The sequence below is a fragment of the Macaca thibetana genome, chromosome 6 (genome assembly GCF_024542745.1).
Source record: "Macaca thibetana thibetana isolate TM-01 chromosome 6, ASM2454274v1, whole genome shotgun sequence".
NCBI classification, from domain to species: Eukaryota; Metazoa; Chordata; class Mammalia; order Primates; family Cercopithecidae; genus Macaca; species Macaca thibetana.
Window position 1 is genome coordinate 86,912,902 of NC_065583.1, and position 23,884 is coordinate 86,936,785.

At 38.6% G+C, this 23,884-nt stretch overlaps 1 protein-coding gene and 1 pseudogene across 4 annotated transcripts in view; one reads left to right on the forward strand and one right to left on the reverse strand.

The window, feature by feature from the left end:
• The window catches only part of KIAA0825 (KIAA0825 ortholog), a 475,219-nt gene that overhangs the window by 15,618 nt on the left and 435,717 nt on the right, over positions 1-23,884 (forward strand). For all 4 annotated transcript variants that reach the window (XM_050794274.1, XM_050794276.1, XM_050794275.1 and 1 more), the window contains exon 2: positions 21,777-21,929. The gene's annotated coding sequence lies outside the window, so the exon portion shown is untranslated. The remainder of the gene's footprint in view (positions 1-21,776; positions 21,930-23,884) is intronic.
• LOC126956146 (FAST kinase domain-containing protein 1, mitochondrial-like) lies at positions 8,825-11,293 on the reverse strand (annotated as a pseudogene).

Consider the following 23,884-nt stretch of genomic DNA (forward strand, 5'->3'; position numbering starts at 1 on the left):
ATGAAACCCCATCTCTACTAAAAATACAAAAGTTAGCCTGATGCAATGGCAGGCGCCTGTAATCCCAGCTACTTGGGAGGCTGAGGCAGGAGAATCACTTGATTCTCCGGGTGGCAGAGGTTGCAGCAAGCTGAGATCACGCCACTGCACTATAGCCTAGGTAACAGAGTGAGACTCTGTCTCAAAAAAAAAAAAAGGCATACCTGAGACTGGGCAATTTATAAAGGAAAGGGGTTTAATTGACTCACAGTTCCTCGGGAAACTTGCACTCATGGCAGAAGGCAAAGCAAACACTTCCATCTTCACAGGGCAGCAGGAGAGAGAAGAATGAGAGCCAAGCGAAGAGGGAAGCCCCTTATAAAACCATCAGATCTCATGAGAACTCACTCACTATCATGAGAACAGCATGAGGGTAAGCACTCCCTTGATTCAGTTACTTCCCAGAGGGTTCCTCTCACAACACATTGAGATTATGAGAACTACAATTCAAGATGAGATTTGGATGGGGAAACTACCAAACTATATCACTGCCCTTGACAATTTTTCTTCCATTTCCACCTTGAAGAACCTGATGATTATGTGTGTTGCAGATGATCTTCTCATGGAATATCTTTTTTTTTTTTTTTTTTTTTTTTTTGAGACGTAGTGTCACTCTGTTGCCCAGGCTGGAGTGCAGTGGCGCAATCTCAGCTCACTGCAAGCTCTGCCTCCCAGGTTCATGCCATTCTCCTGCCTCAGCCTCCCGAGTACCTGGGACTACAGGTGCCTGCTACCACACCCAGCTAATGTTTTTTATATTTTTAGTAGAGATGGGGTTTCACCATGTTAGCCAGGATAGTCTCAATCTCCTGACCTCGTGATCCACCTGCCTCGGCCTCCCAAGTGCTGGGATTATAGGCCTGAGCCACCGTGCCTGGCCTTCTCATGGAATATCTTACTGGAGTTCTCTGCATTTCCTGAATTTGAATATCGGCCTATCTAGCAAGGTTATAGAAGTTCTCGTGGATGATATCCTGAAATATGTTTTCCAAATTGGTTCCATTCTCCTCAGTTCTTTCAGGTACACCAATCAGTCATAGATTTGTTCTTTTTACATAACCCCGTATTTCTCAGAGATTTTGTTCATTCTTTTTTTATTCTTTTTCCTCTATTCTTGTCTACCTGTCCTTTTTCAGAAAGACAGTTTACAAGATCTGAGATTCTTTCCTCCTCTTGGAGTATTCTGCTATTAATACTTGTGATTGCATTATGAAATTCTTGTATTTTGTTTTTCAGCTCTCTCCAGTCAGTTATATTCTCTATCCTGGATATTTTGTCAGCTCCTGCAATGTTTTATTGTGATTTTTAGCTTTCTTACATTGATTTAGGATGTGCTCCTTTAGCTCAATGGTTTGTTTTAATCCACATTCTGATGTCTACTTCTGTTATTCAGCTGTATCAGTCTCAGCCCCTTTCCAAAACCTTGCTGGAAAGGTGAGGTGGTCATTTGAAGGAGAGAATGCACTCTGGCTTTTTCGAGTTTTCGGCATTCTTGCACTGATTCTCATCTTTGTGGGCTTTATCTACCTTTAATCTTTAAGGTTGCTGACCTTTGGATGGGGTTTGGGGTTTTTTTTGTTGTTGTTTTCTTTTTTAACAGTCTGGCCACTTTTCCACAGGGCTGCTGCAGTTTGTTGGGCATCTGCTCCAGTCCCTAGTTGCCTCAGATTTTTCCAGTATCTGGAGGTATCACCAGTGAAGGCTGTAAAACAGTAAAGATGGCAACCTGCCCCTACCTCTGGGAGCTTTGTCCCAAGGGGTACAGACCTGTTACCGGCCCAAATGCACATGTAAGAGGTAATTGGAGACCCCAGTTGGGAGATGTCATCCAGCCAGGAGGAACAGGATCATGGGGATCTGCTTGAAGAAGCAGCCTACCTCCACTTTAGTAGAGCAGCCATGCTGTGCTGGGGTACTCTTTCTGCCCCCGCATCAGGTTGGGCTTTCCAAAGCCTAGAGGCTGGAACAGCTAAGTTGCTGGAACACCTAAGTTGCTGAAACAGCAAAGATGGTGGCCCACCCCTCCTTCTGGGAACTCTTTCCCAGGAAGTTTTCAAACCTCTGTGGGCTAGAGAATGTCAGTGGGAGTGATTGGAGGCCCCCAGTTGGGAAGTCCCACCCAGTGAGGAGGAACAGGTTGGGGACCCACTTAAGGAAGCAATCTGGTCACGCTTTGTAGAGTAGCTATGCTGTGCTGTGGTACTACTTCCACTCCCAGGTGGTTTGGACTCTCCTAAGCCCACAGACTGGAATGGCTGAGTTGTCCAAATAACCTCAAGTATTGCTTTATAGAAATGTAAGCAGACAGGCCAGGCATGGTGGCTCACGCCTGTAATCCCAGCACTTTGGGAGACTGAGGCGGGTGGATCACGAGGTCAGGAGTTCGAGACCAGCCTGGTCAACATGGTGAAACCCTGTCTCTACTAAAAATACAAAAAGTTAGCCAGGCATAGTGGTGTGTGCCTGTAGTCCCAGCCACTTGGGAGGCTGAGGCAGAAGAATCGCTTGAACCCAGGAGGCGGAGGTTGCAGTGAGCCAAGATCGAGCCATTGCACTCCAGCCTGGGCAACAGAGCTAGACTTCGTCTCAAAAAAAAAAAAAGAAAAGAAAAGAAATGTAAGCAGACTAACACAGAGAGGTAAGCGAATCAGTGATAGCAGACAGCACAGAGTGACCAGTGCTGTAACAGAGGCATAATCAAGTTATAGTGGTAATACTAAATATATATTGGAAAGAGAAAGAGACATAATCCTTCTCTTTATGTGTTTTCAGTTTAGTGAAAGAGAGGACAAAAATGATTATAAAATACATTAAGGTATTAAGGAAATATAAGAAATATATATATAGGAAATGTATAAGGAAATATAAAGAATATAATATATAAGGAAATATAAATATAATAAGGAAATACAAGGAATATATATAAAGAACTATATAAGGAAATATAAGGAATATAATATGCTATTAAGGAAATATCCCCACTGATGGGGTAGGGAGGAAACATTTATAATTCCATCAGCTGTGTATGAGAGTTCCAATTTCTCCACATTCTCCCATCACTTGTTATTTTTGTCTTTTGATTATAGACATTCCAGTGAGCTGTGAAGTGGCAATACTTCCCCACATTAATATACAGATTTAATGCAATTCCTATTAAAAAAAACCCAGCTGATATCTCATGTGGTCTCAATTTGCATTTCTCTAATGATGTTAAACATTATTTCATGTACTTATTGGCCATTTGTATGTCTTCTTTGGAGAAACATGTATTCAATTCTTGGCCATTTTAAAATTGAGTTATTTATCTTTGTATTGTTGAGTTGTACTAGTTCCCCCCTTTTTTGGTGGCGGGGGGAGACAATACATGACAGTATTGATCTTAATTTAGAGTTTCATGGTAAACTTGCTAAAACCTAAATCGGATTACATTCCTCTGAGCTCCAAAACCTCTGTGGCATTCCATTGCCTCCTGCAGTCTTACTGGGGTGGAGAATGCTGTGAAGATTTTGTACTAGTTCTTTATGTATTCTGGTATACATGATTTGCATATATTTTCTCCCATTCCATAGGTTGTCTTTTCACTTTATGGATAATCTTTGAAAAACAGCAGTTTTGAATTTTAATGCAGTCCAATTTTTGTTGATTCTGCTTTTGGTATTACATTAAGAAACCATTGCCTACTCCAGTGTCAAGATTTCCACCTATGATTTGTTCTAAGAATTTTTTTATTTTAGTTCTTACAGTTAAGTTTTCAATCAATTTTGAGTTAACTTTTTTTATATCTTGTGAGGAAAGAGTCCAAGTATAATTCTTGTATGTTGATATTTAGTGTCTTGGCAACGTTTTTTAGAAGACTAATATTTTCCCCGTTAACTTTTCATGGAACCCTCATCAAAAATCAGTTGAAATACAAGAAACTCCACAGCAAAAAAAAGAAAAAAAAAATCAGATTTTAAAATAGGCACAGGATCTGAATAGGCATTTCTCAAAAGAAGTCATACAAATGCCCAATAAATATATGAAAACATGCTCAACACCACTAGTCATCAGGGAAATGCAAATCAAAATCACAATGAGGTATCCTCTAATTCCAGTTAGAATGGCTATTACTAAAAAGACAAAAAATACCAAATGCTATCAAGGATGCACAGAAAAGGGAACTCTTACATACTGTTGGTGGGAATATAAATTAGTATAATCATGATATAAAACAGTATTCAGCTTTCTAAAAAGTAAAACTGAAAATAGAACTACCATATGATCCAGCTGTCCCACTACTGAGTATTCATCTAAAGGAAAGGAAATCAGTATATTGATGAAATATCTTTACCCCCATGTTTATTGCAGCACTATTCACAATAGCCAAGATATAATATAAACCTAAACGTCTGTCAGCAAATAAAGAAATGGTATACATGGTATACAGTCATGTACTGCATAACGACATTTTGGTCAACTAAAGACAACAAATATGATAGTGGTCCCATATGATTATAATGGATCTGAAAAATTCCTTTTGCCCAGTAATGCTATAGCTGTCATATGTAGTGTAATTCATTACTCATGTTTGTGATGATGCTAGTATACACAAACCTACCAGTTTTATAAAAATATAACATAATTATGTACAATGCATACAATGCCTAATAGTTGATAATGATAATAAATGACCGTGTTACTGGTTTATGTATTTACATATATTTCATTATTATTTTAGCATATTCTTCTACTTTTTAAAAAAGCTGTTAACTATAAAACAGTTAACAGCTTCACTGTAAAACAGCTTCAAGCAAGTCCTTCAGGTAATATTCCAGAAAAAAGCATTGTTATAGGATATTCCAGAGAAAAGCATCGTTATACTGCTCTATGCTTGTAGTTGCCCATGAAAACCTTCCAGGGAGACAAAATATGGAGGTGGAAGTCCGTGATATTGATCATCCTGACCCTGTGTGGGCCTAGGCTAATGTGTGTGTTTGTTTCTTATTTTTAAACTAAAATAGTTTAAAACATTTAAAAAAAGTCTTAAAATATATATATATATATATATATATTTTTTTTTTTTTGAGATGGAGTCTTGCTCTGCCGCCCAGGCTGGGGTGCAGTGGCCGGATCTCAGCTCACTGCAAGCTCCGCCTCCCAGGTTTACGCCATTCTCCTGCCTCAGCCTCCCGAGTAGCTGGGACTACAGGCGCCCGCTACCTCACCCGGCTACTTTTGTTTGTATTTTGTAGTAGAGACGGGGTTTCACCGTGTTAGCCAGGATGGTCTCGATCTCCTGACCTCGTGATCTGCCCGTCTCGGCCTCCCAAAGTGCTGGGATTACAGGCTTGAGCCACCGCGCCCGGCCGTCTTAAAATATTTTTGAAAACTTATAGAATAAGGATATAAAGGTAAATATTGTATACAATGTGTTTTATTCTAAGTGTTATTACACAAAAGTAAAACAATAAGTTTATAGAGTAAAAAAGTTACAGTAAGCTAAGATTAATTTATTATTGACAAAAGAAAAATACTTTTTACAAATATAGTGTAGCCTAAGTGTACGGTGCTTAATAAAGTCTACAGTAGTGTTCAATAATGTCCTAGGTCTTCACATTCACTCAGCATTCACTGACTCACCCAAAGCAGCTTCCAGTCCTGTAAGCTCCGTGAATGATAAGTGCCATATACTGGTGTACCGTATTTTTCTGTTTTTTATACTATATTTTTACCATACCTTTTCTGTGTTTAGATACACAGATATTTACCATGTGTTACAATTGCCTGCAATATTTAGTACAGTCACATGCTGTACCAGTTTGTAGCCCAGGAGCTATAAGCAATAGCATATAGCCTAGGTATATAGTAAGCTCTACCATCGAGGTTTGTGTAAGTACACTGTAATGTTCACGCAATGAAAAAATTGCCTAATGATGCACTTCTCAGAATGTATCACCATCTTTAAGTGACACATGACTGTATACAGAATGGGATGGGTTTGTCTTGGATATCGGGGTAATACTGTCATTGTAGAATGTGTTGGAAAGGTTTCTTTCCTTTGTTTCCTGAAAGAGCTATTAATTACTTTCAAACACTTTTATGTATCAATGAAGTGTGTAATATTCTGTTTTTTCTTTCGTTCAGTAAAATATATTTTCTAATATTGCTGTCACTTTTTTTGGTGCATTGGTTATTTAGGAGTATGTTCTTTAACTTCCAAATATTGAGGGTATTCCCAGATTTCTTTCTGCTATTGATTTCTAATTTAATTCAGTTGTGCTCATAAAACATATGTCTTATGATTTTATTCCTTTAAAATTTATTGAGATTTGTTTATGACCTAGGTCCGTGGTCTATTTTGGATAATGTTCTTGATGTTTGCCAAAAAATGTGTATTCTCAGCCTACATCATACTGAATGGCCAAGAGCTGGGAGCATTCCCCTTAAAAACTGGCACAAGAAAAGGATGCCCTCTCTCACCACTCCTGTTCAACATAGTATTGGAAGTCCTGGTCAGAGCAATAAGGCAAGTGAAAGAAAGAAACAGCATCCAAATAGGAAGAGAGGAAGTCTTACTATCCCTGTTTGCAGATGACATGATTTTATATGTAGAAAACCACATAGTCTCAGCCTAAATGCTCCTTTGGATGACAAAAAAAATTTCAGCAAAGTTTCAGGATACAAAATCAACATATAAAAATTACTAGCATTCCTATACACCAACAACAACCAAGCATGGTGCCAAATCAGGAACAAAATCCCATTCACAATTGCCACAAAAAGAATAAAATACCTAGGAATACAACTAACCGGGAAGGTGAAAGATCTCTACAATGACAATTACAAAACACTGATGAAAGAAATCAGAGATAACACAAACAAATGGAAAAACATTCCATGCTCATGGATTGATCAATATCATTAAAATGGCCATACTGCCCAAAACAATTTACAGATTTAATGCTGTTCCTATCAAACTACCAATGACATTCTTCAGAGACTAGAGAAAAACTATTTTAAAATTCCTGTGGAACAAAAGAAGCCCAAATAGCCAAGGCAATCCTTAGCAGAAATAACAAAGCCAGAGGTATCAAGTTAGTTCATTTTAAACAACTACGGGACTACAGTAACCAAAACATCATGTTACAGTATAAAAACAGACACATAGACCAATGGGAAAGGATAGAGAGCCCAGAAATAAGGTCACACACCTACAACCATCTGATCTTTGTCAAAGTTGACAAAAACAAGCAATGGGGAAATGACCTCTATTCAATAAATGGTGCTGCGATAACTGGCTAGCCACATGCAGAAGTTTGAAGATGGACCCCTTACCTAGATGCTGTACAAAAATCGACTAAAATGGATTAAAGACTTAAATGTAAAGCCCAAAACTATAAAATCCCTGGGAGACAACCTAGAAAATACAGTTCTGGTCATAGGAACTGGCAAAGATTTTGTGACAACCAAAAGCAATTGCAAAAGAAAAGCAAAAATTGACAAATAGTACCTAATTAAACTTAAGAGCTTCTGCACAGCAAAAGAAACCATCAACAGAGTAAAAAGACAATCTACAGAATGGGAAAAAATATTTGCAAACTATACATCTGACAATAAAGTCCAGGCTGAGGTGGGCTCAGATGGAGATGAGGAACTTGTTGGGAACTAGAGCAAAGATAACTCTTGTTAAACTTTAGCAAAGAGATTGGTGGCATTTTGCCCCTACCCTGGAGATTTGTTGAACTTTGAACTTGAGAGAGATGATTTAGAGCATCTAGTAGAAGAAATTTCTAGGCAGCAAAGCATTCAGGATGTGACCTGGATGCCCTTAAAAGCACTCAGTTTTATATAGTCACAAAAAGATGGTTTGGAATTGGAACTTATTTTTTAAAAGGGAAGCAGAGTATGACAGTTTGTAGCCTGATGATGCGATAGAAAAAAAAAACCATTTTCTAAGGAGAAATTCAAGCAGCTGCAGAAATTTGCATAAGTAACAAGGAGCTAAATGTTAATCAACAAGATAATGGGGAAAATGTCTCCAGGGCATGTGAAAGGTCTTCACAGCAGCCCCTCCCATCACAATCAGGGAAGCCTAGGAGAAAAAAATGGTTTCGTGTTCTTGGCCCAGGGCTTTGCTGCTGTGTGCAGTCTAGGGACTTGGTGCCCTGTGTGCTTGCTGTGGCTAAAGGGGGGCAACATACAGCTCAGGCCATTGCTTCAGAGGGTGCAAGCCCCAAGCCTTGACAGCTGACACATGGTTTTGGGCCTGTGGGTGCACAAAAGTAAAGAACTGAGCTTTGAGAACCTCTGCCTAGAATTCAGAGTATATATGGAAATAAATGGAAGTCCAAGCAGAAGTGTGCTGCAGGGGCGGAACCCTCATGGAAAACCTCTGCCGAGGCAGTGCAGAAGGGAAATGTAGAGTGGGAGCTCCCACACAGAGTCCCCACTAGGGGACTCCCTAGTGGAACTGTGAGAAGACAGCCACCATTCTCCAGACCCCAGAATGGTAGATCCACCAACAGCTTGCACCTTGCATCTGAAAAAGCCACAGACACTCAATGCCAGCCTCTGAAAGCAGCCAGGAGGGGGACTATACCCTGAAAAGCCACAGAGATGGAGCTGCCCAAGGTTGTGGGAGCCCACCTCTTACATCAGCATGCCCTGAATGTGAGATATGGAGCCAAAGAAGATTATTTTGGAGCTTTTTTTTTGTACCTATTATTTTTTATTTGAGTCAGGCCACTTAATTAAAATAAGTCCAAATGTGACACATGATAACACTCATTTTAAATAAAAACTACAATCATGATTTGACTTCTCCAAATGCATGTTCTCTCAGGTAGTCCCTCCAAGCATCCTTTGTTGACAGTGCCATAGAGTTCCATTCAAACTGAGAAATCTGAATCAAATGATAGCCCAAAATTTCCAAATGTTGTCTTTTCATAGCAGATTTTCCTTTTATGTGAGGGATGTTTCTACAAAATGCTTTTGAATCCAAAAATTCCAAAGCAATCCTTTCAGCTCCTGGTGGCAGCCTTGATTCAACTATTTCAGTATTTGATTCCCAAGCCATTTCTAGTAGTTGTCCCAATGTTATATTATGGCTTCCATAAGGAAGAGATTTTTTTCTTTTATCCAAGATACACTCAAAATCTACTGTGTGGTAATAAGGCGTAAGAACCGAGACTTCTCCACAATTGATTCCTCCTAGTACCTCTGCTAACATTTTATAAATCTGCTGTTATGCTACATTCATGCCACCAATACCTTTATTATGTTGCTGACAGAAGCAGTCATGAGACCATGGAATCTAAAACTCAGGGCATTCCAAGCAGACTGATCTATTTAACTCCATAAGACGAAACTGGACTCTTGCATTTATAGATGAAGATAAAATTTCAAGTTGAGAATCCAGTCTAGCTAAGAATCTGATGTTAAAATTACCTTTATCAGATCTTCAGGAAAATATTCAAGTGTGGCCAAAGAGAAACCAAGAAACACTAACATAAGAGGATCCAATATACCTAAGTAAGAATTAAGATGTTGCATGCAAGTTCCAAAAAATTCATCCCTTTGAGGTGGATCATAGTTAAAAATGCTGAATGGAAGAGTAATATTAAGGATTCTAAAAGGATGGATTTATTTAGGTCACACTGTGGTAAAACTGCTTCAATTTGGGATATTTCCACTTCGTCCCAGTGAGAAAAAGGGAGCAGGGAAATAGCAGAGACCAGAATGGACATCTCAGTTGGTACGAAACTAATTTTCAAATAATTAAGCAGTAATTCTCCAAGTTTCACAAAAAAACTCCTTACTTTGGAAACGCAGAAAAGTCAATGCTTGAGTTATCTTCAACAACTCTAGTGGTTTATAGTTATCCAAATGTTTGTGCTGAACTGAAGCAACTCTTTTAATCAGACATGAATTTCTGCTTTCCATATCTTCCATTGCTCCCAACACTACCAGGGCTTGCTCGCTGGTTGGCTCCTCTGATATCAATAACATAGTTGATTTAAGTTGTTTCTTTTCTTCAGAAGTTCCTGCAATGGGTCCCGATTCTACAAACAATTTTACAAAGCTTTCTAATAGTGGTTGATAATGGTATCTAACGTTTTGAAGAAACTGTGCCATTCTTTTTGCAACGTTGACCTCAGAAGAATCTGTGGTGTTAAAAACAAGTTCTGTTTTGTTCACCAATTGTTCTTGAAAATGTTGTGATATGAAAGAAGACATGTTGACCATCAAGACAGACAAGGAACTTAAGTCCTGTGTGGTTTCCAAGTTCCTATGAACAATATCAGTTATTTTTCCTATTAATGGACTAAAATACAAACACCGATCTGCTAAGCAAGAGGAAAATTCTGACAGCAGTTTAATATCAAACCATTCTAGCCTTCTCCATGATTCTGTAACTAGTGCTTCAATTAGCGGATCATGGGCTTCACCAGCAAATTGTTGTGTGATGTATAACACATTCACCAGTGTATTGTCATTCATTAATTTGAATTTATTTGTAGCTAAATTATGAAGAGTAAGAAATTGAGGACATAACATTTTTTAATGGCTGATATTCTGCTTTTGAAGCTTCCAAAGTATATTAAATGCACATCCCGCTTGTTTTTCTGAAAGTATGACTTTTCTGAAAGTATTATTTGATTCAATAAAATCAAATATTTGCTTCTCATCTATACACTTATTCAGCTGAATCATGAGTGGTTCACAACTGATGGGTGGAAATTGAAACATTGTCCAGGTTACAGATAGCTCTTAGATGAAGCATATTTGTAACCAATGAGTCTAGGAAAACAGATGCTTTTTCATTTACATCACAAGTTTTGTTAGGTAAACAAAATCATCTGCAACTAGTTGTCAGGTGCAATAAGCAGGGATGCAAAGAACTGTTTTTCCTCCCTGTATTTTGCTTCCATTACGATGACTGTAAACCCATTCCAATGTACAGCTTCAGCAAGATTTTCCCTCATCACGCTGCAACTTTTCTGGAGGATCCTGGGGTTATGAGAGCTCAGAAGTCAGAGTTATTCCTGGTCCCAATATGGAAGGCAGCAGTCTTGGTTGTTTCACCCAACCCTCATATCCCAGGATTTATAGCCTTTCCTCGAGAGACATCACCTTTCCCATGATAGAGCTTGCCCCCAGACGAGGAAAAAATGCCCAATGAGAGCAGCATGCACTGTGGAAATCACCTATTTTGTAGCTTTAAGATCTGCCTGCCCTGCCGGATTTTGGACTTGCGTGGGGCCTGTAACCCCATTGTTACATGGCCAATTTCTCCCATTTGGAATGGGTGTATTTACCCAATGCCTGTATCCCTACTGTATCTAGGAAGTAACTAACTTGCTTTTGATTTTATAGACTCATAGGTGGAAGGGATTTGTCTTATCTCAGATGAAACTTTGGACTGTATATTTTTGAGTTAATGCTGAAATGAGTTAAGATTTTGGGGGACTGTTGAGAGGCCCGATTGGTTTTGAAATGTGAAGACATGAGATTTGGCAGGGGCCGGGGCAGAATGGTATGTCTTGGCTGTGTCCCCACCCAAATCTCATCTTGAATTATAGCTGCCATAATTCCCACGTGTCATGGGAGGGACCCAGTGGGAGGTAATGGAATCAAGGAGGTGGGGTGGGTCTTTTCCATGCTGTTCTCATGATACTAAATAAGTCTCATGAGATCTGATGGTTTTATAAATGGGAGTTTCATTGCACAAGCTCTCTTGCCTACGACCATGTAATACATGCCTTTGTTCCTCTATCTTCCACCATGGTTGTGAGGCCTCCCCAGCCATGTGGAACTGTGAGTCCATTAAACCTATTTTTCTTTATAAATTACCCAGTCTCAGGTATTTCTTCATAGCAGTGTGAAAATGCACTAATACAGTCTCTAATGTGAAAAACCATTTTTTCTTCTAATGTCAAGTAGTCCACTATGCATTCATATTAGAAAAAAGAAAATATAAAACTACATAGAATGTATTTGGATAACACTGATTTTACTGCTATACTTTGCTTTAGAATGAATAGATTGGGAATGATCAGTATGCTAAAGGCCAGAATGAGGCAGGCTTTTTTGGGGAGTACCCATGCCCATGCTTACTTTCAGAGTTTTGTAGACATTTAATTCATGTCTTGAAGCACATCACTTCTTTCATTTATTTCCCTTTACCCACAGTTGGATCTTTAATTAAAGACAAAGAAAATACAAAGTGGTGGCTTACACTAAAAGATAAGGAAGGGAGATTCATTGTTTCTAGAGCAAACCTTCAATTGATTGTGTTTTTTAGTCTCACTTTTTACTCCACACTCTGCCATGGATATCAGGTCATTCTTTTAATTACAGCCCTCTTTGCACATATTTTAGAGTTTGGCTTTTTCTATTATATTTCTTCTGTGAATTCTCTTTCATCTGTTTGGGTTAAATTTGTGGTGATGACTCTCTCTCTTCATTTTTGTGGGTTTATATTTCTCCTCTCCATAATATAACTTCATTACCTTTTTAAGGGATATCTGGAGGGACAGAAGGAAAATGTATGCTGCTTGAGCTTCCTAACCAGAAATTTTGTTCACATAATTTTAAATAGTTTTAATGTAATGTGTACTTGCTTTTTAGTCCTGTTTTTGTCTTCTTTTTTTTTTTTTTTTTTTTGAGACGAAGTCTCGCTCTGTCACCCAGGCTGGAGTGCGGTGGCCGGATCTCAGCTCACTGCAAGCTCCGCCTCCCGGGTTCACGCCATTCTCCTGCCTCAGCCTCCCGAGTAGCTGGGACTACAGGCGCCCGCCACCTCGCCCGGCTAGTTTTTTGTATTTTTTAGTAGAGACAGGGTTTCACCGTGTTAGCCAGGATGGTCTCGATCTCCTGACCTCGTGATCCGCCCGTCTCGGCCTCCCAAAGTGCTGGGATTACAGGCGTGAGCCACCGCGCCCGGCCGTTTTTGTCTTCTTTTAAACATTTTCTACATTACTGTCCTTTTTCATAATTGCTATTTGCAGTAGATTATGGAAATGTTTTTTAAAGAAACTGTTTTTATTATTATGGTTATTATTATTTTAGTTACTACTTTTTTCTCTTTATGCATTCCTTTATCCCACCATCACACACATTTGCCTTTCCTTAGATAACCAATGTTACCAACATTGACAATGTGTGGAATTGTAAGTCTAATTGCTTCCTTTGTCAAATAATTGACTGAAAGCCATGAAGAAGCACAGTTTGCTCTAAAGCAGGCTGACATTGTCATCAAGAAAGCAATTTCAGTTATGTATTGATTTTACAAGAAACCTTGTGATTTCAGCTATGGGGTATAGTTGATTTGCAGTATCTCAGTAACGGCTTCCTCACATTGGCATCCTCACCTTAGTTCTTAGATTGAATGGAACCATTTTCCTCATTATAATGCCACTGTTTCCTTTTGTTTTTCAATTACCTCTCAGTGTGGCAGTTGTCCATGAGTGTTTATGTCTGTTTCTAATTAAATATCAACTAGAATTTGACTTGGGATAATGGATGTTAGTAATATTTAAGGATTTGTATACCAGACACCAGAGAAAGGCAATATGAGGACAATTAATAAATGCTATAAGAAACCATTGGAGGCTGGGTGATATGTCTCACGCCTGTAATCCCAGCACTTTGGAAGGCTGAGACGGGCAGATCACTTGAGGTCGGGACTTTGAGACCAGCCTGGCCAACATTGCAAAACCCGTCTCTATTAAAAATACAAAAATTAGCCAGGTGTGGTGGTGCATGCCTGTAGTCCCAGTTACTCTATTGGGGAGGCTGAAGCAGGAGAATTGCTTGAACCAGGAGGCAGAGGTTGCAGTGAGCCAAGATCACACCACTCCACTCCAACCTGGGCGACAGAGTGAGACTGTCTCAAAAACACCAAAAAAGACATCATTGGAGTCCACCTCATATCCATTTCCTAGACAATCTAACCTAACCGAGAGATCATGTTGGCTGATCATAGATAACAAAATAGCCATATATTTCTATTATTTCATCCATTTGCTCTTTGACCTTTTTTGCTTTTCTTTTTTATAGTGAGACAAGATAAGTATAGATTTTGGAAATAAAGAAATAAAGCTCATTATTTGTGCATGATGTAAAACTACAGGAAAAAATAAGAGTTATCAAATTTCCTGGATGAACACATCAACCTACCAAAATTACACACATAATACATATATACAAAAAAGGGAAAAGTTTTTGCAAAGAGCTATAATCAAAATATGGAGTGCCAGGAAATAAATATAACAAGAGATGTACAAAACTCCCATGGGGAAAATAATAGAGCATTATTTTGTAATATTAAGACCTCAGTAAGTGAAATTATATACAATACACGTGACTTAGAAAAACTCAATGCTATACACTTGCCCAACTTTGATAAAGATTCAAAGCATTCTCTATCAAATTCCTAACTGTCCGTGTTTTGGTGAGGAGGGTCAAACACTTGAAAAAAGATTCTAAATTTTTTTGTTTGTTTGTTTGTTTTTTTGAGACGGAGTCTCGCTCTGTCGCCCAGGCTGCAGTGCAGTGGCCGGATCTCAGCTCACTGCAAGCTCCGCCTCCCGGGTTTATGCCATTCTTCTGCCTCAGCCTCCCGAGTAGCTGGGACTACAGGCGCCCGCCACATCGCCCGGCTAGTTTTTTGTATGTTTTAGTAGAGACAGGGTTTCACCGTGTTAGCCAGGATGGTCTCCATCTCCTGACCTTGTGATCCGCCCGTCTCGGCCTCCCAAAGTGCTGGGATTACAGGCTTGAGCCACCGCGCCCGGCCAAAAGATTCTAAAATTATATGGAAAGGCAAAATATCAATAGCCAAGAATAACAATAGTAGACTCTGGTGCAGGAAAAGACAAATAGATTAGTGGAAGCTTATTAGTAAAAGGGTGGTCCATGGACCCACACCATTAGTGGCTTTACCTGGGACCTTGTTAGAAATGCAAAATTTCAGGCCCCAACCCCAAATCAACTTAATCAGAACCCATGTGTAACAAGATTTCCAGGATTCTGGTTTTTTGTTGTTGTTTGTTTTAGTTATACTTCAAGTTCTAGGGTACATGTGCACAATGTGCAGGTTTGTTACATAGGTATACATATGCCATGTTGGTTTGCTGCACACACCAACTCGTCCTTTACATTAGGTATTTCTCCTAACTCTATCCCTCTCCCAGCCCTCCACCCCCAAACAGGCCCCGGTGTGTGAAGTTCCCTTTCCTGTGTCCATGTGTTCTCATTGTTCAACTCCCGCTTTTGAGTGACAATATGCAGTGTTTGGTTTTCTGTCTTTTTGACAGTTTGCTGAGAATGATGGTTTCCAGCTTCATTCCCTACAATGAAGCTGGATGGTTTCCAGCTTTATTCCCTTCATTCATGTCCCTACAAAGGACATGAACTCATCCTTTTTATGGCTGTATATGTGCCACATTTTCTTTATCCAGTCTATTATTGATGGACATATGGATTGGTTCCAAGTCTTTGATATTGTGAATAAACATACGTGTGCGTGTGTCTCTATAGTACCATAATTTATAATCCTTTGGGTATATACCGAGTAATGAGTTTACTGGGTCAAATGATATTTCTAGTTCGAAATCCTTAAGGAATCACCACACTGTCTTCCACAATGGTTGAACTAATTCACACTCCCACCAACAGTGTAAAAGCATTCCTATTTCTCCACATCCTCTCCAGTATCTGCTGTTTCCTCACTTTTTAATGATCGCCATTCTAACTGGCGTGAAATGGTATCTTATTGTGGTTTTTGATATGCATTTCTCTGATGACCAGTGACGATGAACATTTTTTCATATGTCTGTGGCTGCATAAATGTCTTCTTTTGAGAAGTGTCTGTTCATATCCTTTGCCTACTTTTTGATGGGGATGTTTGTTTGTTTGTAAATTTGTTTAAGTTCTTTGTAGATTCTGAATATTAGCCCTTTGTCAGATGGATAGATTGCAAATAATTTCTCCCATTCTATAGGTTGCCTGTTCACTCTGATGATAGTTTCTTTTGCTGCACAGAAGCTCTTTAGTTTAATTAGATCCCATTTGTCAATTTTGGCTTTTGTTGCCATTGCTTTTGGTGTTTTAGTCAGGAAGTCTTTGCCCATGCCTATATCGGGAATGGTATTGCCTAGGTTTTCTTCTGCGGTTTTTATGATTTTAGGTCTTACATTTAAGTCTTTAATCCATCTTAAATGAATTTTTGTGTCAGGTGTAAGGAAGGGATCCAGTGTCAGTTTTCTGCATATGGCTAGCCAGTTTTCCCAGCACCATTTATTAAATAAGGGAATCCTTTCCCCATTGCTTGTTTTTGTGAGGTTTGTCAAAGATCAGATGGTTGTAGATGTGTGGTGTTATTTCTGAGGCCTCTGTTCTGTTCCATTGATCTATATATCTGTTTTGGTACCAGTAGCATGCTGTTTTGGTTACTGTAGCCTTGTAGTAGTCAGGTAGCATGATGCCTCCAGCTTTGTTCTTTTTTCTTAGGATTGTCTTGGCTATGCAGGCTCTTTTTTGATTCCATATGAACTTTAAAGTAGTTTTTTCCAATTCTGTGAAGAAAGTCATTGGTAGCTTGATGGGGATAGCATTGAATCTATAAATTACCTTAGGCAGTAAGGCCATTTTCACAAACGATTCTTCCTATCCATGAGCATGGAATATGCTTCCATTTGTTTGTGTCCTCTTTTATTTTGTTGAGCAGTGGTTTGTAGTTCTCCTTGAAGAAGTCCTTCACATCCCTTGTAACTGGGATTCCTGGGTATTTTATTATCTTTGTAGTAATTGTGAATGGAATTTCACTCATGATTTGGCTCTCTGTTTTTCTGTTCTTGCTGAATAGGAATACTTGTGATTTTTGCACGTTGATTTTATATCCTGAGACTTTGCTGAAGTTGCTTATCAGCTTAAGGAGATTTTGGGCTGAGACAGTGGGGTTTTCTATGTATATAGTCATGTCATCTGCAAACAGGGACAATTTGACTTCCTCTTTTCCTACTTGAATTCTCTTTATTTCTTTCTCTTACCTGGCTGCCCAGGCCAGAACTTCCAATACAATGTTGAATAGGAGTGGTAAGAGAGGGCATCCTTGTCTTGTGCTGGTTTTCAAAGGGAATGCTTCCAGTTTTTGCCATTCAGTATGATATTGGCTTTGGGTTTGTCATAAATAGCTCTTATTATTTTCAGATACATTCCATCAAATCCTAGTTTATTGAGAATTTTTAGCATGAAAGGCTGTTGAATTTTTTTGAAGGCCTTTTCTGCATCTATTGAGATAATCATGTGGTTTTTGTCATTGGTTCTGTTTATGTGATGGATTATATTTATTGATTTGCATATGTTGAACCAGCCTTGCATTCCGGGGATGAAGGTGACTTGATGATGATGGATAAGCTTTTTGATGTGCTGTTGGATTCAATTTGCCGGTTTTTTATTGAGGATTTTAGCACTGATGTTCATCAGGGATATTGGCCTAAAATTCTCTTTTATTGTTGTGTCTGCCAGGCTTTGGTATCAGGATGATGCTGGCTTCATAAAAAAGAATTAGGGAGGATTTCCTCTTTTTCTATTGATTGGAATAGTCTTCGAAGGAATGGTACCAGCTCCTCTTTGTACCTCTGATAGAATTCAGCTGTGAATCTGTCTGGTCCTGGAGTTTTTTTGGGGAGTAGCCTATTAATTATTGCCTCAATTTCAGAACCTGTTTGATATTGGTCTACTCAGAGATTGAGCTTCTTCCTGGTTTAGTCTTGAGAGGGTGTATGTGTCCAGGAATTTATCCATTTCTTCTGGATTTTCTAGTTCATATATGTAGAGGTGTTTATAGCATTCTCTGATGGTAGTTTATATTTCTGTGGTATTGGTGGTGATATCCCTTTTATCATTTTTTATTGCATCTATTTGATTCTTCTCTCTTTTCTTCTTTATTAGTCTGGCTAGTGGTCTATCTATTTTGTTGATCTTTCAAAAAACCAGCTCCCAGATTCGTTGATTTTTTGAAGGGTTTTTTGTGTCTCTATCTCCTTCAGTTCTGCTCTGATCTTAGTTATTTCTTGTCTTCTGCTAGCTTTCGAATTTATTTGTTCTTGCTTCTTTAGTTCTTTTAATTGTGATGTTAGGGTGTCGATTTTAGATCTTTCCTGCTTTATCTTGTGGGCATTTAGTGCTGTTTTTCCCACTACACACTGCTTTAAATGTGTCCCTGGGATTTGGGTACATTATGACTTTTTTCTCATTGGTTTCAAAGAACATCTTTATTTCTGCCTTCATTTCATTATTTACCCAGTAGTCATTCAGTAGCAAGTTGTTCAGTTTCCATGTAGTTTTGTGGTTTTCTTAATCCTGAGTTCTAATTTGATTACACTGTGGTATGAGAGATAGTTTGTTGTGATTTCTGTTCTTTTACATTTGCTGAAGTGTGTTTTACTGCCAATTATGTGATCAATTTTAGAGTAAATGTGATGTGGTACTGAGAAGAATGTATATTCTGTTGATTTGGGGTGGATATCTATTAGGCCTACTTGGTCCAGAGCTGAATTCAAGTCCTGAATATCCTTGTTAATTTTGTGTCTCATTGATCTGTCTGATATTGACAGCAGAGTGTTAAAGTCTGCCATTATTATATGGGAGTCTACGTCCTTTTGTAGGTCTCTAAGAACTTGTTTTATGAATCTGAGTGCTCCTGTATTGGGTGCATATATATATATATATATAGGATATATATATATATATATAGGATATATATATATATATATATATATATATATAGAATATATATATATATATAGGATAGTTAGCTCTTCTTGTTGAATTGATCCCTTTACCATTATGTAATGGCCGTCTTTGTCTCTTTTGATCTTTGTTTTAGTTTAAAGTCTGTTCTATCAAAGACCAGGATTGCAATCCCTGCTTTTTTTTTTTTTTTTTTTTTTTTTTTTTGCTTTTCATTTGCTTGGTAGATCTTCCTCCATCCCTTTATCTTGAGCCTATGTGTGTCTTTACACATGAAATGAATCTCCTGAATACAGCACACCAATGGGTCTTGACTTTTTATCCAATTTTCCAGTCTGAATCATTTAATTGTGGCATTTAGCACATTTACATTTAAGTTTTATATTGTTATATTTAAATTTGATCCTGTCATTATGATGCTAGCTAGTTATTTTGCCCATTAATTGATGCAGTTTCTTCACAGCATTGATGGTCTTTACAATTTGGCATGTTTTTGCAGTGGCTGGTACCAGTTGTTCCTTTCCATGTTTAGTGCTTCCTTCAGGAGCTATTGTAACGCAGGCCTGGTGGTGACAAAATCTCTCAACATTTGCTTGTCTGTAAAGGATTTTATTTCTCCTTCCCTTATGAAGCTTAGTTTGACTGGATATGAAATTCTGGGTTGAAATTTATTTTCTTTAAGCATGTTGAATATTGGCCCCCACTCTCTTCTGGCTTGTAGGGTTTCTGCAGAGAGATCCGTTGTTAGTCTCACAGACTTACCTTTGTGGGTAACCCGAGCTTTCTCTCTAGCTGTCCTTAACATTTTTTCCTTCATTTCAAACTTGGTGAATCTAACGATTATGTGTCTTGGGGTTGCTCTTCTCAAGAAGTATCTATGTGGTGTTCTCTGTATTTCCTGAATTTGAATGTTGGCCTGCCTTGCTAGGTTGGGGAAGATCTCCCAGATAATATCCCAAAGAGTGTTTTCTAATTTGTTTCAATCCTCCCGGTCTCTTTCAGGTATACCAGTCAAACGTAGATTTGGTCTTTTCACATAGTCCCATATTTCTTGGAGGCTTTGTTCATTTCTTTTCACTCTTTTTTCTCTAATCTTGTCTTCTCACTTTATTTCATTAATTTGGTCTCCAATCACTGATCACCTTTCTTGCACTTGATCAAATTGGCTATTGAAGCTTGTGTATGCTTCATGAAGTTCTCATACTGTGGTTTTCAACTCTGTCAGGTCATTTAAGCTCTTCTCTACACTGGTTATTCTAGTTAGCCATTCGTCTAACCTTTTTTCAGGGTTTTTATCTTCCTTGTGATAGAACATGCTCCTTTAGCTCAGAGAAATTTGTTATTACCGACCTTCTGAAGCCTACTTCTGTCAGCTCATCAAACTCATTCTCCCCCCAGTTTTGTTTCCTTGCTGGTAAGGAGTTGTGTTCCTTTGGAGGAGAAGAGGCATTCTGGCTTTTGGAATTTGCAGCCTTTCTGCTCTGATTTCTCCCCATCTTTGTGGTTTTATCAACCTTTGGTCTTTTATGTTAGTGACCTATGGATGAGATTTTGGTGTGGATGTCCTTTTCGTTGATGTTGATGGTATTCCTTTCTGTTTGTTAGTTTTCCTTCTAACAAACAGGCCCCTCAGCTGCAGATCTGTTGGAGTTTGCTGGAGGTCCACTCCAGGCCCTGTTTGCCTGTGTATCACCAGTGGAGGCTGCAGAACAGCAAATATTGCTGCCTGATCCTTCCTCTGGAAACTTCATCCCAGATGGGCACCCGCCTGTGTGAGGTGTCTGTCAGCCCCTACTGGGAGGTATGTCCCAGTCAGGCTACACGGGGGTCAGGGACCCACTTGAGGAGGCAGTCTTTCCATTATTGGAGCTCAAATGCCATGCTGGGAGAACCACTGTTCTCTTCAGAGCTGTGAGGCAGGGACGTTTAAGTTTGCAGAAGCTGTCTGTTGCCTTTTGTTCAGGTATTCCCTGCCCCCAGATGTGGAATCTAGAGAGGCAGTAGGCCTTGCTTAGCTGTGGTGGGCTCCACATAGTTCGAGCTTCTGGGCTGCTTTGTTCACACTGTGAGCATAGAACAACCTACTGAAGCCTCAACAATGGCCGACATTGCTCCCACTGCCAAGCTCTAGCATCCCAGGTCAATCTCAGACTGCTGCGCTAGCAGCAAGCAAGGCTTCTTGGTTGTGGGACCCACCTAGCCAGGCACAGGAGGGAATCTCCTGGTCTGCCAGTTGTGAAGACCATGGGAAAAGCACAGTATTTGGACATGAGTGTACCATTCCTTCAGGTACAGACACTCATGGCTTCCCTTGGCTAGGAAAGGGAAATACCCTGACCCCTTGCACTTCCTGGGTGAGGTGACACCCCACCCTGCTTTGGCTCACCCTCCATGGGCTGCACCTACTGTCCAACCAATCCCAATAAAGTGAACCAGGTACCTCAGTTGGAAATGCCGAAATCACCTGTCTTATGCATCAATCTCACTAGGAGCTGTAGACCGGAGCTGTTCCTATTTGGCCATCTTGGAAGCGCCTCCCCAAGGAATCTGTTTTTAACAGGATCACTCAGAAGAGTGGGGAAAAGATGGTTTTAATAAATAATTTGGAGCAAATAGTAACTAAACAAGAAAAAAAGTATTTGGATTGAATAACATTGCTTGTTTTATGTGGTGCAACTGCATGTTACTCTCTTCATGATACATTTCTTTAGGAGTGATAAATTTTTAATGAAAATAGAAGGAATGTTTTAAATATACATTTTCCAAGGTGCCCCTATTACCTGTGTTGCTACAATCTATGGACTATTTTATTAATAAGCTTTTCTTAGGTATGTAATCTTCAGGATGTCTTTGTGTATTTCCAACATCTCTTCTTCCTGACTCAAGCCCATATGTCATGGTTTAATGATAGTACTGTAACTAGTAATCTGGGCAACTAATGTGAATATGCCCTCTATCCCATTGTGGCAGTGATAAAGCTTTGTCCCATCATTTTTCAGGTACGTTTTACATACTTTGGAAAAAAAAAAAAAAACTTTGCTGAAGGTACTAGAGAAGAGACAGTTCTGCTGACAACCCTTGAGAAAATAATTTTCTACCTCCTTAGGATTAGAAGACCAGTTCATTCTTAGTGTCTTCTGAAATAAAATTAGGTAAGAAATGTTTTTCTTCTTATTTTGCGTAATTTGTACTGTGCTTACTCAATTTCCTTGAAAGCTTCTATAATTCTCTTCCTTTGGCCTCTAAGAGAATACAGTTAGCATTCTCCTTTAGGAAGTCAGTGTGCCAGCCAGCTGTCAGCTTTATGATTTACCTGGTCTCCAATGTTAGGGAAAGCACAATTAGATTTTTAACCAAGTCTTCTACACAACACTGCAGCAGGGCCACCAGCATCTCTCTTTATGTTCCGTTCTTTGAAATTCCCCATTCTATGCAAACGGTATACTTTTATTTTTAAATTCTTCATGTGAGATGAAACCACCACTAACTGACTTTACTTGTCTTTAGTTCAAAATCAATGAATTGAATGAAATAATTAGTATTTTTGTTACCCTTTCTTATTTCTAGGAAATAAAATACCACTGCTTGTTTAACTTGTGACTTGTCTAAACATGTTGAAAGCATTGACTATAAGGCATAACACTCAGACTCTGAAAGGAACTGTGACAAGTTCAGTCAAAAGGGAAAAGAGGAATAATTTATAAAAGGCGCTGCAGATAATGATGCCAGCCAGTTATTTTAAAATGCATCCATCTCACCTTTTAATGAATTAGATTTGTCAACAGCAAATGTTTTATGCACTACTTCTAATAAAAGTGGCATGCTAGGAATGCAGTGCTTTGAGGTTGGCTTCTTCAAAGCTTTAGAGTATCTTCAATCCAAAGATATTTTTTAAATAATAGATATTAAAAAGTATATTTAAATATTATTAAGGTTGTGACACAAACACCAATGACAAAATTCAGGAGTTTCAAAGCAGAGGCTGACATGCTATCACAATTTCACATTAGAACTGTTTTTTAAATTAGGAGTATAACAGACTGATTTGGGGATTGTGTGTCAGTTTAACTTTAAATTCTCTGGTTGTTTTGGTTGGTGTCACAACCTTAATGTCAACTTTTCAAATAGGTTTCTACATTTCCTTTGGTTCGAGGTCATTAAAAAATGCATGTGATAAATCCAAGAGGCATAAATAGGTCATACAGAAGTGGAATTCCTTGCTCCTCTGGAGGTGAGAGACAGCTAATTTATAAATGGAAAACAGTTAGCTTAGGCATTTTCATTAAATTTATGTTTTTCAGTATTTGATTAAGAAAAATGTAAACTCAAATAACAAGACATGATGTTGGTATATTTCTGTTGAAATTCTATTCCTCTTGTACCTCTAATCCTAATGATTTGATCTTGTTGGTGTTATCACCTCTATAGATACAAAGAACCTCATATTTCACTATTGATATTTTTTTCACTAAGAGCACATGTTTAATTTCATTTTGTGAATGCTTATTTGATATAATTGAGTACAGGTAAGCCCTGTCTTGGAAAGTACATCTGGCAATCCTTTATATAAAGCATTGTTATGCAGAGTTTTTGGTAAAATCTTACTATTTTAAAATAACACTTGTCATAGAAAGTAAAATGAAAGTAAAATCCTATGTGTTGTGTGTTTTTTAAAAAACCTAGTACCACAGCAGACAAAGGAGCAGCCAGGAACACCAATCTGTAGGGAAAGAGAAAGGGCAGAGAGGAAAGAATAATCCACTTACCCAGATCCCTCCCTTTTCCTTGATTCTTATCTGTCATGATTTTACTTGGCAGGTCTGTATTGCCTATGTTGAATCTAGTTTTGATTTAGAAAAATAAATGTAATAGAATTTGTACCACAATTGTTTTTTTAATCACCTATGTTGGAAAAATAAAAGATAAAGGGGTAGGCAAATTATTTATTGACCTTTTCTTGCTGACTCTTAAAGATAGCCACCAACCAAAAACACTTTCTAGCTCTCATCTTCTTGATTGAAACACCTGGCTCTGGTTTTAATCAATGACTGGGTAAACATTAGTTTTTCTTCTCTAATGTACTCCATTCTTTCTATGTCTATTTTTC